Consider the following 12,751-nt stretch of genomic DNA (forward strand, 5'->3'; position numbering starts at 1 on the left):
CATTCTCAGCCGATGCCCTAATACAATCCCTGTTATGCCCATATATGGATTTTTTTAATTTACTTTTTCAGGCCTGAAACAACAGAGCTTCTTTGAGAAGCACGAGTTAAACTATTAATCTGGTGTCAGTGAGGTCCGATGTAGAGTTGCTGGCCGGCTCCATATATGCAGATGTAGGTGATGATCCAGTCTTCTCCATGTATGGCTATCCAGGCTTTGATGAGGTCAGTGTCGTGATCTTCATATAAGTTGATCCAGGTGATGATAGTCAGCTCCACATATGGATATCCATGTGTTGTACCAACTTGGTTAATTTGGAAGTCTGAGTCACGTCGCGGCAACCAGTGTTTGGACTGACAACCATATATGGAGATCTATAAGGGTCTCCATGATGTCACGAGGCATGACCATATATGGGGGCGTGATGTCACGAGGCGTGACTATATATGGAAGCGTGACGTCATGAGGCGTGTATATGGAGGCGTGATGTCACGAGGCGTCATGTCACAAGGCGTGACCATATATGGAGGCATGGGTGACGCAACGAATGGGAAATGCAGGTTTTTATAGTAAATGCGACCTACGGTCGTAATAAACCGATGTACAAGCGGACAATGCATCACAGTATATTAGGCTTAGCCTAAACATTAACTTTCCTCTCAACCATGTATGAATCCTCCGCCTTGCCCTCCACTCATCAGGCACAAGAGGGCCCTCGAAAAGCTGCTTTCGAACTCCTCTGAGGGAGAAGGTTTCTTTTTTCGGCTGAGGAGCCGGGTCAAAACAATAATTGATGTTGAATCATGGGTGCAAAAAACATACAGCGCTCGTTTGATATGCATGTCAGTTCCATTAGGGTGCACTACAAACCTCCTCTATAAAATCACAGTTATGTTTAGAGAGACCAATCTCCTTAGGCTATGAGGTGCGTGCGTGCGTGCGTGCGTGCGTGCGTGCGTGCGTGCGTGCGTGCGTGCGTGCGTGCGTGTTTCTTGCTCTAGTGGTGTGTACTAATTATGTGTGCCACTGCTGACAACATGTAGGCTCACTAGGCTGTGACTGGGAGCAATTGACCATGATCAATTGGACACCACCCATGTTTCTCTAATAGTAAAAAACCATAACCGTAAAGCCTCACCAACTCCTTGCCCAACTCTGAAATGCTCATTTGTGCAATGGAATAATAAAAGGCTTAAACGGAGCATTATTATCGATGCACCATCTGTTCATTTTGTTCATTTTGGTCGTTCGGTGTATACTCCCGAAAGCTATAGGATCTCCCCCTGCACTAACCTTGCGTCACCAGGCTTTCCACCTCGGAGAAAAGCCTAGTCTGTGTTCCAAAATCGCCATGTGAACCGGTCTGGAGCGGATGGTAATTTACGTCATGTTGTAGTCTTGTTTTGTAGTCATCAGGCAGGAAACCACAAGGCGGAATAAGGATTCCGCCATTCATAGTACTGATTCCGTCTTGTGGTTTCCTGCCAGATGACTACAAATCATTGACTACTGTATACAACATGACAAAAGTTACCATCCGCTCCCGACCGGATCATAAACCCGAAATGGAATGCTGCCCAGGCTACACCTGCACAGAACGCAGTCAGCAGAGTCACACGATCAAGTAATAATAATAATAATAATAATAATAATAATAAGCTTTATTTATATAGCACCTTTCATACAGGGTTGCAGTTCAAAGTGCTTACAGGCAGGACATACATCAAGTGCTTTACAGTTAGGTCATAGGTTAATATATCAAACACAATACAAGACAAGACAAGACAAGACAAGACAAGACAGTGAATGTGCATAAAGTCAGACATCGAGATAAAAATAGGCATGAGAAGGTCAAGCATTTAAGATATTTGTTGAAAAAATAAAAATAAAATACATGCTGGGGATTGGGGAAGCCTCAATAAAGTGTTACGGTAGGGTGGAGAAGGCCAATCTGAAGAGGTGTGTTTTTAGTTTTTGTTTGAAAATGTTGGTGGAATTGGCCTCTCTGATTTCCTGAGGAATTGTATTCCATAATTTTGGTGCATAAAAAGAGAATGCTGCCTCTCCTATTTTCTTTCGTGGTTTATTTTTTCCTTTTGTGGTTAGTAAACCTGCTGTTGAGGATCTTAATGTTCTGGATGGAGTGTATGATTGCGAACGCACACACACACACACACACACACACACACACACACACACACACACACACACACACACACACACACACACACACACACACACACACACACACACACACACACACACACACACACACACACACACACACACACACCAAAAAAACTTAACTTAAAAAAGAATCTTAAAAAAACACTTTAAAAAAGAATAATAATAATAAAAAAAAGAGAACTAAAAAAAACCCTTAAAAAAGTACGTAATTTATTCTAATTGTTGCTATTGCAATTTACGAGCTGCGTTCGCTTCCCGTGTTCGCGCGTCTTACTTGTGGTAAGAAATCTGTTATGTATGCAGGGCCTTGGCTGTTGAGTGCTTTGTAAACTATAAGTAGTACCTTCAAATCTATTCTATGGGAGACCGGAAGCCAGTGGAGGGTGTGCAAGACTGGTGTGATGTGTTCTCTTTTCTTTGTTTTCGTTAATAATCTAGCTGCAGGCCTGGGCCGTGGCTCAGCGGTCCAGGCACCTTGGCTGGTAATCCAGTCTGGCAGTGTGCCGCGGGTTCGACTCCTGATCTCGACGGCCTTTACTGCATGTCTCCCCCCATCTCTCTCCCCATTTCCTGTCAGCCTACTGTCTCTGTCCCTCTATAAAATAAAGGCGAAAGCCACACAAAAAAATAAAAAAGAAAAAAAAGAAAGATGCAGGAGTGCAAAGTACCAACGAACTGGTCAGATGGAGAACCGGGATGACTGGAAGCGAAGATGTAGGGCTTGTCTGAGGACGATCCAGAGAGATGACCTACGGTTCAAGAGTTGAGTTATAGGCCAAAAACGGCCACCCCCACTACCTTTGGATGTCAATCATAGCCAAGCCAATCGGTATGGAATATGAGAACTGTGACAGAAATAATGTATACCGATTTGTGTGAGGTTTGGACAAAATATGTAGAAGTAGTAACAAAAAATGTGTTTCGCAAAAACCACAGGCCGATTTTGTGTGGAGATCTAGGCCTACTGGGAGTTTGCGTGAGAACGTTTTGGCACACACTGATACACGGACAGACAGGGGCAAAAACATATATAGGCCAGACAAAAACAGCAGATCTACAAGCATTTTAGTTGCACAATCAATGAGAAACAATAAACATGTTTTAAAAGAGATTGTACCTGCCAGCTGAGTACATGTGATGGTCCACTCAGACCCCCACACCTGGCACCCCATGAGACAAAGGCATATAGGCCATTTAAAAATTATTATTATTATTATTATTATTATTGCGACCTCTTCCTAAAGGGCGATGTCGCGTGCACGCATCTGCCTGGGTGACGGCAGACTGCTGTGCAAGCACTGGCGCTTTGGCATGATCAGATCAACATATGGAATGTCAGAACAGATCAGCTCCATATATGGAGATCTAAGGGTGGCAGACCCTCGTCAAACCCTGTACACTCGAGAGTCAAGACACTGCCCCTGCTGCCACTTTTGACCTCATCAAACCCTGTACACTCAAGACACGCTCCATATATGGCCAGTACAGAATTCATTCCATAGGTTGATCTGACCCCCCATGCCAAAGCGCCAGAGCTCGCCCAGCAGTCCTGCTGTCACCCAGGCGGATATGTTGATCTGACCCCTCATTCCAAAGCGCCATCGCTCACCCAGCAGTCTGCTGTCAGCCAGCGACAAGGTCGCTTCTCGCCCTCAGGCGTCTTACTGGTATCTATAGTTATGTCATAGCTGCATCTGCATGGAATAAAGTGCATTGCACCAGTCAATTCTGGAGGAGATAAAAGGCATGGATTACCTTTTCTATGTCTACAGTTGTGTCAAGGCATTTTTGCTGTTTGTAGATGTGTTAGATTAATTTCGACAAAGATTTGTTTCTTCCGAATAGACATTCTATCATTACTATGATGAGAGTTACAAGGATTTTCTTTTTACCTCTTACTACTCCAGTAAAAAATAAAAACTTTGCTGCAGAATGTAACTTTGTTAGATATTATTTAGTATAATCCTATTCCCAGGAGTGCCAGTAGTAGTAAAACATTATGTTCCTAATCTTTTTGTTGTCTGTAATTCATCAAGATGCCTGCTGTGGATTAACAGTAGTATCACACCCCCATCTAGTGGTAAAAAGTAGTACTGTCAAGCAAGTCAGACCTGATAGGAGCGAGAGAGAGAGAGAGCACAGAGCAGAGAGGGGGGGGGGGGGGGGGGGGGGTGGGGGGGGGGGTTAGAGAGAGAGAGAGGTAGAGAGAAAGAGACCAGTCTTGCTTGGCGGACCTGAGATGTGTGATATGGCCTCCAGCTTGCCTCCTGTGGGAATGGTGTGGAGAGACAGAGAGGGGGAGAGAGAGAGAGAGAGAGAGAGCGCGAGAGCTCAACTGTGGGATTAGAAGTAAACGTCCCATTCATTTATTTTCTCCATAGAAATTTGTGATAATAATATAGTGCCCACTGCTTGGGGTGTTTTTTGTCACTGTATGCATATAGCATTATGCACATATACGTGAAATGCTCTGCATTTATCCATCCTGGGAGCAGTGAACCAGGGCCATGGCTGCCCAGGCGGGCTCACTGCACTCAGCTATGGCCACCAAGCCACCCCACTTGTATTTTCTATCTAATAGGGGTGTAACAATACATTTTAACAGCGATACGATACATGGTTGACGGTACGATACATGGACGATATTGGTTAATTCTGGCGATACGATACGATTCAATGATTTAAAATCGATACAGTAACTATTTAGCAAATACATTAAATATGTTTGAAACTTGTGGATACTGCAGGTTTTTTAAAGGAAAGATTTATTATGGATATAAATAAGTAAGCACAGTGATCCTCTGGAAAATAGATGGACATTGTATTTTAATACATATGGAGAAACCCACGCCTTGACATGAACACAGAGAATACACACATTTATCGATAGACCAATTGTAGCTATATGGAATGGAAAAGTAATTAAATTAAACCCATCTTTTTCTTTTTTCTTCTTAAAATTGCTAAATGCAATGCACTTAGTATTAATCAAATTGATTATATTGCAAAACGATATGATACAAAGTCAAACGATACGATACAATATTTGCTGTTTACATATCGATGTACTTCGATATTTCGATACAGTTACTATATCGTTACACCCCTGCTATCTATACATTCACAAAATGTCCGTCCGTCCAGGCCGTCCGTACGTCCGTCCATCCAGGCCAGGGCGCCAGGGAACTGTGCACTTCAACTGACTAACCCATTGACACAAACTATGAATCTATGAATGTACTATTAAAAAGAGGCCATTAGACAGAAAGGGGTCATTAAGTTGTTATATTTGTTTTCAACACACAAAAACATGCACTTCTTTGACAGAAGAAACAGCCAGAGAGAGAGAGAGAGAGAGAGAGAGAGAGAGGTGTGTGTGTGTGTGTGTGTGTGTGGGGGGGGGGGGGCAAGAGTTGAACACATCCAGACAAATACGTGTTCTGGCTGTACGACACTGTACAGCACTGCTCAGTGCTGGCTGAGAATAACTTGCTGGTTATTGAAATGGAAATAAATGCATTGATTTACCAAGTGAGCCTTATGCCAAGGTGACCCATGGACCATGCACCGGGTAAGCCTAACTCTCTTCTCTATCCCTGAATTCTCTCTTGGACTAATGTTGTGGGAAGAGATGAGACGGAAGAAATCGTTTAACAAAGCAAGTCCCCTTGCGGACAGATGTGAGGAGGCCGTGGATAACCTCCTCCGCACCTCACCCCCTCTTCATCATCTTCATCAGGCCCTCTACTCCTGCCAAAAGGCTGCATCAGTCGATAGTGCTGTGCATGAATTTAGTTTGTCTTTGTGGAAGGATGTTCTGTAGTGGACAGACTGATAGATGGAGACACATAGAAAGTACACCAGCAGAAGCAGTGAGGTGGTAAAGACAGACCGCCAGAGAACACAAGGGAGACTGTGTGTGTGTGTGTGTGTGTGTGTGTGTGTGTGCTCTTCCCAGTTGCTTCCAATAGGCTGTTTCCACAAGGTGCACATATTGTACCAGGGGTCATCATTTAGATTTAGTTTTTTAACATAATATAATATAATGTTCTTATTTTGATCATAAGATCCAACTACTGAATGTCAGTCTTCAGTTTTAATATATATTGATTGATTGATTGATTGGTTGATTGATTGATTGAAGTATTTATTAACAGTTTGCAGATAGGTACAATTCAAGCACAACTCAATACACTCACGACACCATAAAGCATTACACTTGTTTACATGACATATGACACTGAGTTACTATTAAATGGCACATTAGGACAGTACAGTCATTCTCACACTTGTTATTTTCAAGGGCCCCCATGTGATAATTCAGAGTTACAGACCTGTAATGGTGGACGACCTCCAAGGGACCCTAAAGGTCACTCAACCCACTTTGAGGACCACAGCACTAGTAGTATCATTTGTATGTCCATGCCAAAAAGCATGGTGATGAACCCTGTACCAGTTTCCAGTTAATTTTCCTATAGACACTGAGTGGCTTAAATAATGAGTAGTGAGTGCGTTCTGGTTGACTCTGTTCTGTTTGACCTACTAGTGGTACTGGCAATCAGTCTTTTGGTGTAAAAACTAAGTTGTAGTAGTGCAGGAGTTCAATATGCCATGCAGAGTAGATGGTCCAAAAATGGTCCACTAATGGGTTCGCTAACGAACTAGAAACAGATAATTAAAGTTTCACTCTCAAGCAGTCTGAGCCATCTAGTGCGCGTGTCTGTGTGTACGATTGTGTCCTCCAAAAGGGTCCTTGTCCATTATTGATGATGTCATTAAAATATGCACAAGGACAAAACAGGGAAGGCAACAGGAGTGTGTGTGTGTGTGTGTGTGTGTGTGTGTGTGTGTGTGTGTGTGTGTGTGTGTGTGTGTGTGTGTGTGTGTGTGTGTGTGTGTGTGTGTGTGTGTGTGTGTGGTCTTGGATTCTATTCATTTATATGGAAAGATCTGGGGATACATGGAAACTGTACCAGCTGCTCTAACGGAAATGACACTAACATCTTGATCACACTTGTTGACATTGAGAAATTGGTTCATATCAGCAATGGTTGATTGTATGCATGCTTGTCTACGGGTTACATCTTCCTCTCAACTCATGTGATTTCAGCAATTTTAGTAGGCTACCATTAATTTTAATCAATGTGTATGTGTGTTTGTGTGGGATAATGTGTGTGTGTGTGTGTGTGTGTGTGTGTGTGTGTGTGTGTGTGTGTGTGTGTGTGTGTGTGTGTGTGTGTGTGTGTGTGTGTTGGGGGGGTTGTGGTGCAGGCGCAGTGCAGTGTGATCTAACAACAGCTGACAGGCAGGTTTGAGGCCTCTCTCCAGGGTCTTCTCTCTCTCTCTGTGTGTGTGTGTGTGTGTGTGTGTGTGTGTGTGTGTGTGTGTGTGTGTATGGACGCACAATATGTGCACACGTGGGCACGTGCACGTGTGTCTTGCTCTAGTGGTGTGTGCTAATTGGTAGCTCTGTGGGACATAGAGCAGGTCTTCTGTGTGGCTCTCCACACACACACACACACACACACACACACACACACACACACACACACACACACACACACACACACACACACACACACACACACACACACACACACACACACACACACACACACACGTCAGGTTAAGCTCAGCAGCTGTCTGATATCTGTTAGCCTTTCTACATTTAACATGAGTCCAGTCTGCTAGCCTCTTCACTAATTCATCCCTCCACCCCTATCTTCCTCTTCCCCTCTCCTCCTCCTCCTCTTCCTCCTCTACAGCCACCTCTCTCATGGTGCTAACCTGAAATGACAGCTGGTCTGCAGCCCTGTCCACCTCTTACATCTCACAGGACCTCCACAAACACATAGTCAAACACACTGATACACACGTGCCCCACGCACGCACGCACGCACGCACGCAAGCATGCACGCACACGCGCACACCCCCCCGAACACACACACGCACACACACACACACACACACACACACACACACACACACAGCAACTCCCTCCGTTCTTACTGGCCCCTCCAAATGATCCAGAATGCTGCAGCGCGGTCTTTAACCTAACAACCTCTCCCCTTTTGTGTTCCCTTCACTGGCTTCTGTTTCATGTCTGCAGCCAGTACAAAACACTGGTGATGGCCTACAAGGCAACCAAAGGCACGGTACCCTGCCTGGACATGATCCTGCTCACTTACTGTAGATGAAACCCTAAATTGCCTAGAACACCCTGGCCAACGCCAGGGTGTTCTCACATCCTAGACTCTTCTCCCTCCTGGCTCCCAAGCTGGAGCCAGGTGGAATAAACTCCCCTTGCAGCCAGGACTGCAGACTCACTCTACATTTTCCACCGCAGTCTGAAAACTCACCTCTTCAGACCAGCGCACCTAGCACTCCTCTCTCCTTGTATTATGCAGACATATGTTGGTTACTTGTTGATTAAGATGACTTGCCAATAGTATAGAGCTGTATGTCAAACAGAACTGCCAGTTCAGTTAGAAGTCATTCATGTTATAAAAGGTATAGTAAAAGGTATAGTATACAAATACTGTTTTCACATGCTGTATGGTATGAAGACTGTAGAAGAGATTGAGTGAGAGAGAGGGAGAGAGAGAGAGAGAGAGAGTGTGCATGCGTGCGTGCGTGAGTGTGTGCGCGCGTGTGCGTGCATGTGTGTGTGTGTGTGTGTGTGTGTGCATGAGTGTGTGTGTGTGTGTGTAGGAGGTTACAGGTCAGTTCCTTTACAATGTGGCTGACAGCCAGCATATGATCCTGAGGCAGCATGACAGCTTCGTTCACGAACACACACACACACACACACACACACACACACACACACACACACACACACACACACACACACACACACACACACACACACACACACACACACACACACACACACACACACACACACACACAGAGCTCTCCCACCTTGTGATAGACCTGCTGCCACACACACACACACACACCTACAAACGACAGGCCAGGGGATGGATGATAGAGGAATGGATGGATAGATACAAGGGAAAGACAATGACTTGAGGGTAGACAGGAGACAGATACAGAGGTCGACAATATGTCAAAGGACTGACGGATGGATGGATCCGGATGGGTGGATGGATGGATAGACGGACGGACTGATGGAGGGACGGACGGCAACTAGGCAGGCAAACTGGCAACTGCAAAGGTCACGATGAAATATGAAGGGCAGAAAGGGAGTACATTCTTTCTTTTCTTTTTTTGCAAACTTGCACTTTAACTTTTGTGTTTAGGTGCATGCATAATACTGTACATAAAGTATCAGAAGATCACATTTGCCATATTGATTCAAATTAATTGGGATTTAGACAGACAGACAGACAGACAGACAGACTCCCCCGCCCCCTTTTCTACCTTGTACATTGTGTTTCATATTTGTTGATGATATTGCATCTGTTATTTTTATGCCATGTTGATGAATTGAATACATAGGGCCGCAATAGAAACAAGACCTTTTTTGTGTCATGCTTTTAGCTCAAATGTGTGACTGTACCTCGTGCTGTTTGCATTTCTGTCCAATAAAGTATTCAATCAATCAATCAATCAATCAATCAATCCATTGCAGGAACCTTGCCGTATGAGGCGTATCACAGCCGTAATGAGCTGTCATGAGAGGAGAAGTCTATGTCATCTTCGCCTCTGAAACAAAGCTGCTTCCTTTCTGTCTTCATCAATGCCTCATTTTCTCCCATCCTCTACCATCTTTAAACTTCGCCTGGGGCCATGCTTTTCACAAAGCAAGCCCCCCCCCCCCCACACACACACACACACACAAACCCCAATGGGAGTATGTCAACCCTAACTGATAAGTGCCAGAGAGACTTGGGGTGGGTTAGGGGGTGGGGGGACTCCTCTGTTGTCCCAGCATCTTCATCGGAGCGCGATGGCATGCGGCTTTCCCTTCGCTGCTCTGTAATGTGACAAGACACAGCTGACATTCCAAAACCACAAATCAAAAAAGAGGGAGAGACTTCACACATCGTGAATGTATGCCCCCCTCCTCCACTAGCCCCCCCCCCCCCCCCCCCCCCCCCCCCCCCCCACACACACACACACACACACACACACAGTGACACACTACACAAAATGCATACAAACAAATCTTAGGTTAAGACGAAGGTAAAGGGGGGTCTACAGTAGGAAAGAAAGGGGGCTAATGGGCAGAGAAGAAGTGAGAAAGAGTTTTTTGTGTTCTGAGCTGAACCAGATTTCAGAAGTAGGATTTCTTTCTCCCATAACTCGGCTATGTATTATTTTGTTGACCCTATCCTGAGTTGCAATTGGATCTCACGGTTGAGAGGTTGTGTGCATCCCCCGATGATGACACGCGTGTTGTTAGCGTCTGTGTGGTGTTATTCATCTACACGCGTGTTTGTTTATAGTGTCTCACTGTCCTTCTCTGTTCAATCATTCCCACCGAGTTGGCAAACTGACAATTTGTGGAATATAGATTTGATCCGATTTGACTAAAGAGATGCTGGACAGCTGGGCGGTAGGCATAATAATCAACAAGTATACAATGGACTCGCATAAGATGGTTGGATGGAATTTGTCACACTGAGGGGGAATAATATGAAATATGGATTTATGAAAATTGGCCTTGTTCTAAAAAAAAACATGCTAGATGGCAGGACTTCACAGTTGGGTCACATTTTGTGCTGAAAGTTTTCCTTTATTTTTTGTATTACCCTGCAATGCATACTATAGCAGGGTATTAAATTGGACCTCCTCATGGTTTGTTTGTGAGCATGATAATGTTCATGTGCATATTTTCATTAAATGTGAAACTATCCCAAAACATAATTAACTGTTTTATAGAAATGGTCAATAATTTCTCTCAAAATGTCTTTAATGATATGAGATGGCACTCATGACATCATTTTGTATCATGCATGCATGATTGATGAATATCACGACACCTCATAACCCTAGATAACCGAATGGAGAAGACTGGATCATCACCTAGATCTGCATATATGGAGCCGGCCAGCAACTCTACATCTGACCTCAAACCTCAAACTCTTTGTTCTCCATATGGAGCTGACCTGTTCTGAACTTCTGACATTCCATATGTTGATCCCCCCCACCCGTCCTTCCAGTTCTGACATTCCATATGTTGATCTGACCTCATCAAACCCTGTATACTCAATACACGCTCCATATATGGCCAGTACAGAATTCATTCCATACATTATGTTGATCTGACCCCCCATGCCAAAGCGCCAACACTCGCCCAGCAGTCTGCCGTCACCCAGGCAGATGCTTCTCGCCCTCAGGGCCTCGCTGGTAATTGAAGAAGAAAAAAAAGCTTCTCAGGTTAAAGATTAAAGTGTGACTAATTTTGATTAATTAATTACAATGCCTCGAATGAATTAGATTGTTCTTCTCTCTCTCTCTGCCTGGTGAAAATGGCACAACGATCTTTTATGAAAAAACAAAAAAGAAAAGTGGAGTGCTCAGAAGTCCCAAACAAATTACTCAAACGTTCATATATTTAAAAAAGCACTCTTGTGCTTTTTAATCTTTTTTCCTTTGTAACATCTCTCATGAGTTTGATGCTCTGTCATCTGATTGACTTCCATCAATCTCTGGATGGTTTGATGAAGGGGAAGAATCCATGGCCATGACTCCCAACAGAAGTGGCTTTCCCTTTGAGACAGCCCCCTGACAAATGCGAAAATGCGAAAACAAAGTTACAAAGTACGTAGTTCTACTCTACATATTCACATTCATATTCACATGTTCCTCTGTCTGCTCCTCCATAAATAGTAAACTACTGTAACATTATATAGATGGATATGGACGCACTGACAACTCGCACATGCACACAGACACACATACCCATGCTCACACAGAGTGCATCATGCTTAAGTCCTTGCCACACCGATGTCAACAAGCACACACACTCTTGTGCGTGAGATAGCCGACATGGCAGAGGGAGCGTCAACATGAAACAGGGTGTTGGGAGGGAATCTGTAGGCACTGGAGCATGAAAGGCTTTTCTACTACTAATATGGATATGATGATGTCAAAAGAAATAATGATATATATCTCCTTGAATGTGTCTGTTTTGTAGGCATGTTTGTCCTGTGTGGGTGCATGTTTCTGCACGACACATATGAAGGTAATTTGCAGTGACTCACATCTCAAGATACTGTACGATAGATGCAAAGGGTAGCTAGGTAGAAAGTGATAAACAGGAGGAGACAGGGCCAAGCATGTAGCCTGGACAGTGCTATGAGTGAAGTGATGTGGATAGTGAACTATAAACAATGATTCAGGTTTTAAATTCACATTCTTGTTTAGTGGCCTCTATTGTGTGTGGGGTGAAAACTCTATATATGTACCCCCAATCAAAGTGTTAAACTCTGAGTGTATAAATGTAACCACATGTCCATTTGGTTACAGTTGTACACTCTCTAAGTTACATATGGATACATTAACAGCTGTTTATAGACCCTGAGCCCTGACCGCATAACAAGCCTAAATAGTATAGTGACAGACAGGGGTGGAGAGCTACTACTACTCAAGC

This window comes from Electrona antarctica (genome assembly GCF_951216825.1).
Source record: "Electrona antarctica genome assembly, chromosome: 10".
In the NCBI taxonomy this organism is placed as follows: Eukaryota; Metazoa; Chordata; class Actinopteri; order Myctophiformes; family Myctophidae; genus Electrona; species Electrona antarctica.